At 48.5% G+C, this 6,672-nt stretch overlaps 1 protein-coding gene across 1 annotated transcript in view; it reads left to right on the forward strand.

Moving 5' to 3' along the window:
• Window positions 1–5,903, forward strand: part of LOC143933424 (ATP-dependent RNA helicase DDX19A) — a gene marked incomplete in the record, with an annotated part of 21,062 nt that extends 15,159 nt beyond the window's left edge. The window contains 1 exon segment of the mRNA XM_077456314.1: window positions 3,824–5,903.
• Window positions 5,904–6,672: the final 769 nt, after the last annotated feature.

Raw genomic sequence — 6,672 nt, forward strand, 5'->3', positions numbered from 1 at the left:
CGATCCCTCTGCAAAAAGACAAGACGCACTCTGTCTCGTCTGTAGTAGGAATGACTTTATTATTGAGAAACATTGTAACTTTATACACAATTCAAGGCACATGCTTTAACATGAACAAGGGCCCAGCTCCACCCACACATCCCAAGACTCAACACCTCATCCTGACGTCTGCTAGGCTTCAAACGATCCCACCCAATACACATCTTTTCACAAAGGGTTGGCAGCCAGTCTGTCTGGCACTTTACAATACACACAAGAATAGACTTAAATGAATAGAAATGCAATACAACTTAATTCCTCACAGCAATGATACTTAACCCCCATATACAGTATACATCCAATCTATATACAATGTATATACAGCCTTGAATATGGCTATCACAGACCATATCGGGGGTTTCTTTTATTCACCCTGTGTCCAAAGTGACCCCACTGTCACAGAAGGTAGAAGGTAAATGACAAAACCCATACGAACACCGGGAAGTGAGTTCACCACCGCCCCCAACCCAGGTGCTAGACGGAAGAACAAACGCCCGTCAAATGGCGCTCCAAAGCGTGGGTGACCCACCCGCGCACCCGCATCCGAGATAGGGATGGAGAGGGGAGGCATCACAGTCCCGGAAACCAACGTCGGAAGGCAACCCCCCCCCCCCCCCCCGAGGAATCAGAGCTGGTATATGTAAATCCAATCTAAGAAGGTCGCCAACTGAGAGTTTCCACCACCAGTCTCCACCGTGTTCACCGTGTTCTCCTTACCAGCGGCCATAGTGGTGGCGGTATTCTCCGACCGACATCTGACCACCACCAGCGGCAAAATTACCTCGTATGTTATCATGAGACCCCCAACCCCCCTCCCTGAGGAGAACAAACTTTTTTTTTTTTTTTTCTAGCCTAAAAGGAAGTCTTTTAAAACTGTCAGCTCTTTTTCTGAGGACCAGCTGTTGCCCTGTTCTCTATTGCCAGCGATGGCGGTGAGGGGGGTTGATTATCCAAAAAATGGCCAACCGTGAAATGTGTTCTGATATGAGAAATGAAATCATAACCATTCTTATAAATAAATGTAAAAAGCATATATGCAAAATAAAATAAAAATAGTGGTATGTCGGATCGCTAGAGATCGGGGTGTCTTCCTCCCAAATATTGAACATGTAAAAATAGCGTGACCTGACCTAGCCTCTGTGACAAGCCCCCCCCCCCCCCCCCCCCATCCCTAATTACATGTATTTTCAGAGAAAAATTGGTCAGGGACTTTGAATGGGGCAACATAAGTAATATTTACTTTACAAGCTGAAACAATCATTATTTCAAGATACAAAATACAATTGGTATAGGAACAGATCCCAAAAAGGCCATTCTAAGCTGACACATAATAAATGACAAAGCTTAATTCATAGAGATAAATACATAATAATGTTTGCAACCATAGGTACGAGTCAGTGGCGGTGTGTCCATAAGGGCGCACAGGCGCCACCCCCCTCTCTCCAGACATCCCTCTATCGCCAATAGATTCATGCAATACATGGATCTATCTATGGGCAGCACTGCCACCCACTTTTCGGGTGCCTGAATTACAGCTTTGGCGGGGGGGGGGGGGGGTGTTTTTGAAACACCTGATTGGCTCTAAATATGCGGAGAAAAAAAAAAAAAAAGGTGCCCAGCGTAGTGCTCGCAGGTAACTCGGCTGTGTTAGAGGTGAATGACTATTCACTTTATTAACACTAAACCGACCTCTCCACCAATCAGGTGCTCAGGTCTGTTACCCGTCACCTGATTGGCTGGCTGAAACGACAGGTGTTGTGATTGGACGCCAATCAGTCATCCAATCACAGCAGAGGACGGGAGAAGACATTGAGGAGCTGTCCCACCGCCACCAAGACGGGCCAAGTACAGACTGTGGGCAGGGGGCACAGTGAGGCTGCGTTTGATAGGGCACAGTGGCTGCGATTGGGTTTTTTCAGAATTTTTCAGCTTCTTTCCCTCCCCCCAGCCTCCACTGTGATGAGTGTTCCTTATGGAAATCGAAAGATTGAGGGCATGATGTGAGTTTTTGTGGATTTGTCCACGTGTCAGGAAAAAAGGTGGGGGGGGGGGGGAGCAAGGAATCCCATACTCGCATACCAACTCCCAAAGCCGGCCCAGCACCGTTAGGGGAAGCGGAGGATGCCGGATTCAATGCTGAGGTGGAGGGGGGGCCTCCCCCCACCCAAAGCAAGGGTGCAATGAACCAATCTCCATGTCTTTGCGGGAGAGACTGTACAGAGCACTGATCATCACTGAAACCCCAGCAGTGCCTGTCAGTGCGGTATATCGGAGCCGCCTCATCAGCGCACATCAGTGAAGGAGAAAAATGTATTTTTTACAAAATTTACTGAATTTTTTGCTTTAAAAAACAAAAAACCCCACCAATCTCTTCTTTAGAATCTCCTGCTTTAACCACTTGCTTACTGGGCACTTAAACCCCCCTCCTGCCAGACCAATTTTCAGCTTTCAGCGCTGATGCACTTTGACAATTGCGCGGTCATACAACACTGTACCCAAATGACATTTTTATCATTTTTTTCCCCACAAATAGAGCTTTCTTTTGGTGGTATTTAATTCCAGCTGGGAGTTTTATTTTTTGCTAAAGATACAAAATAAAAAAAAAAATTAAAAATCATGTTTAATAGTTTTGTTATAAAATTTTGCAAACAGGTCATTTTTCTCCTTCATTGAAGTGCGCTGATGAGGCTGCACTGATAGGCTGCACTGATGGGCACGGATATGTGTCACTGGGGTGCAGCACTGTTGAGGCAGACTGTGGGCACCACTGATGGGGGGGGCACTGACGGGGGGCACTTATTTATTTCTGGGGTGGCACTGGCAGGGGGCAGGTGGGCACTGGTAAGCTGGCCATGATCGGGACTGATGTCCCGATCACGGCCGCCGGTGATCGGCTTTTTTTTTTTTTTTTTTTTTTTTTTTTTTTTTTTTTTTTCTCCTTGCGCTGTCAGCGCGAGGAGGAAAAATAGCCGATTACCGGCTCCGTTGTATCACATGATCAGCTGTCATTGGCTGACAGCTGATCACGTGGTAAGGGGTCGGGATTGACCCCTTGCTTGGATCCGTGATCAGGCGAGTCTCATAGACTCGCCGATCACAGAGCGCGCCCCTCAGGGGAGCGCAGGCCGCTCGTGCACGGGGCGACGTCAATAGACGTCGTCCCGGCAAAGGAGATCACGCTGTAGCCGTCATTTGGCTATAGTGCGGATCTCTAGTGGTTAAGAATGTATGTTTGGTTTGGTAAGTCATTTCCTAGCAAAAAAATAAATAAATACTGTTACATGTGAACAAAAAGTGTCAGAAAGTCCCGGCTGGAAGCTGTAATACTTTTGCTCCAGATGTGGCGCTTTCTTTTTTTTTTTTTTTTTTTTTTTTTTTTTTTTTTACCCCGCTTGTGTTTTTTATAGATAAGAAGATTGAGAAGCTCGATACAGACGACATCGACGAGATTGAGAAGATCGCCAACTGAGAGTTTCCACCACCAGTCTCCACCGTGTTCTCCTTACTAGCGGCCATAGTGGTGGCGGCATTCTCCGACCGACATCTGACCACACCAGCGGCAAAATTACCTCGTATGTTATCATGAGACCCCCCCAACCCCCCTCCCTGAGGAGAACAAACTTTTTTTTTCTTTCTAGCCTAAAAGGAAATCTTTAAAACTGTCAGCTCTTTTTCTGAGGACCAGCTGTTGCCCTGTTCTCTATTGCCAGCGATGGCGGTGAGGGGGTTGATTATTCTTACATTGGACTTTTTTTTTTTTTTTTTTTCTTCCCCCACCCCCCTTTCTGCTTGAACTATTGCCTAATATTTAGCCAGTTCTGTGCAAATTTTTGGACTTCAAGTCTTCATACAATTGAGACCATTTATTTTCTAAAATGGGATTCATTGGTTTTGGACTTAATCAGTGACTGCTGGACTGTAGGAGGAGCCAATCATGTTACCAGTAAGATTTCAGACCGTTGGCCTTGAAGGGGAGTCCCTTCTCTCCAGAGTCCCCCTGAGAACCTCGGGATCCCTCATCTATAGAGCCATCCCCTAACGCTACGTAAGGGGACAAATCTAAATCTTAGTAGGTCTACACAAGTCCTAAATGAAGACAGACGACTCAAGTTTGGCTGAGATCTCTTCGCATGCACTGGTTTTTATTTTGGCAACTGAATCCTATGACACTAGATGTGCTCATGGTTTTTAGAGCTGAGTTTGGCTTGTGAGTTTGAGTTGGGAATGCTGTGTTCAGGGCAAAGAGGGGGGAGGAGGGGAGGGATGGGTTTAGTATTGGGAATGCCGTATTCGGTGAGGCATGGTAGGCCAGTCTTTGCTTTAGGAATGCTGGATTCGAAGAGGCGTGGTAGGCCAGGCTGAGCTTTGGGGATAGTGGGTTTGGGGAGGTGTGGTAGGCCAGGCTTGGCTTTGGGAATGCCGTATTTGGGTAGGCATTGCAGGTAAGGCATGGCTTTGGGAATGCTGGCTTTGGAGAGGCATGGTAGGCCAGTCTTGGCTTTAGGAATGCTGGATTAAAAGAGGCGTGGTAGGCCAGGCTGAGCTTTGGGGATAGTGGGTTTGGGGAGGTGTGGTAGGCCAGGCTTGGCTTTGGGAATGCCGTATTTGGGTAGGCATTGTAGGTAAGGCATGGCTTTGGGAATGCTTGCTTTGGAGAGGCATGGTAGGCCAGGCTTGGCTTTGGAGAGGCATGGTAGGCCAGGCTTGGCTTTGGGGAGGCATGGTAGGCCAGGCTTGGCTTTGGGGAGGCATGGTAGGCCAGGCTTTGCTTTGGGGAGGCATGGTAGGCCAGGCTTGGCTTTGGGGAGGCATGGTAGGCCAGGCTTGGCTTTGGGGAGGCATGGTAGGCCAGGCTTGGCTTTGGGAGGCATGGTAGGCCAGGCTTGGCTTTGGGGAGGCATGGTAGGCCAGGCTTGGCTTTGGGGAGGCATGGTAGGCCAGGCTTGGCTTTGGGGAGGCATGGTAGGCCAGGCTTGGCTTTGGGGAGGCATGGTAGGCCAGGCTTGGCTTTGGGGAGGCATGGTAGGCCAGGCTTGGCTTTGGGGAGGCATGGTAGGCCAGGCTTGGCTTTGGGGAGGCATGGTAGGCCAGGCTTGGCTTTGGGGAGGCATGGTAGGCCAGGCTTGGCTTTCCACATGCCGGATTCTGGGAGGCATGGTAGGCCAGGCTTGGCTTTCCACATGCCGGATTCTGGGAGGCATGGTAGGCCAGGCTTGGCTTTCCACAAATGCCGGATTCGGAGAGGCATGGTAGGCCGGGCCTGGCTTTCCAAAAATGCCGGATTCGGGGAGGCATGGTAGGCCGGGCCTGGCTTTCAGAGTGCCGTATTTGAGGCTGGATGGAAGGCTTGCAGGTTTTTATGAAACACACATTGCAGTAATCCGCCTCTCCTTGTCCTTGGCCTAGAACCTCCCTTATGCTATTTTTTTAGTAGGCCCTTCTTACCGGTCAGGTGGAGTCCTACTCTGTTTTGACATTTTACTTTAAAATCTGCTTCCAAATGAGAAGCACCAGATCTTTTACAAAGTAAAAATGAAAAGAAATGCACCTAAATTTTAGGGAAACTTTTTTTTGTTTTTTAATTGTTTTTTTTTTTTTTTTTAAGGATATGAGTTGATCACATCCAGGGGTATTGCTTCTCGTAGGCTGATCCAGCCTGATAGATGAAGCAACCTGTCGATTTTACTACAAGCTGCCAACAAGTTTGGTTTGGCACACAAGGCGGCTACCTGTCTGTGGACAAACATGTACACTTTATGGTTAATTCAAAAATCAGTTGTGTAGACAAATTTAGATTTTGGGGGGGGGGGGGGGGGGGGTGGATTTTTGCTGTATTATGTGTGAATAAAGACTATGTACTCTTATTAGCATGACTGTCATCTTTTAGATATTGTTTAAGGCTCCGGCTTGTTTAAGAATTGCACCCCTGCCTTTTTTTTTGTAGTCGGAGCACCTGACCTCCTCCTCGGATTTATTTACTGAAATGAGGGGAAGCTCTGCTGATTTTATCATGCAATCATGTGCAAACTAAAATGCATGTCCTTCTTCTTTTTTTTTTTTTTTTTCTTTTTTTTTCTTCCCTCTTCCCTCGCATCTCCCCCCTCAGATCTACAGCAAGTGCACTTGCCTTTAGTAAATACCGTATATACTCGAGTATAAGCCGAGATTTTCAGCCTCTTTTTTTTTGAGGCTGAAAGTGCCCCCCTCGGCTTATACTCGAGTCATCGCCGTCTGCCTGCCCGATCAGAGTATCGAGCAGACAGACGGCGGCCATTCTACTATTCAAAAGCCGCGCCTCCCTCTCTGTGATAGGCGGAACACTGACTGCTGGGAAATTGAGTGTTCCGCCTATCACAGAGAGGGAGGCGCGGCTTTTGAACAGAGGAATGGCCGCCGTCTGCCAGGAGGAGAGTGTGGCACACAGAGGCTGCAGATTGGCACAGGTAGGCAGGGATGGACGGACGCAGGGACACACACAGGGACGGACGCAGGGACACACACAGGGACGGACGCAGGGGACACACACAGGGACGGACGCAGGGACACACGCAGGGACACACACAGGGACGGACGCAGGGGACACACACAGGGACGGACGCAGGGACACACGCAGGGACACACACAGGGACGGAC

Source organism: Lithobates pipiens, unplaced genomic scaffold (assembly GCF_037356315.1).
Source record: "Lithobates pipiens isolate NorthernLeopardFrog02 unplaced genomic scaffold, aLitPip1_a1.2 Scaffold_27, whole genome shotgun sequence".
NCBI lineage: Eukaryota > Metazoa > Chordata > Amphibia > Anura > Ranidae > Lithobates > Lithobates pipiens.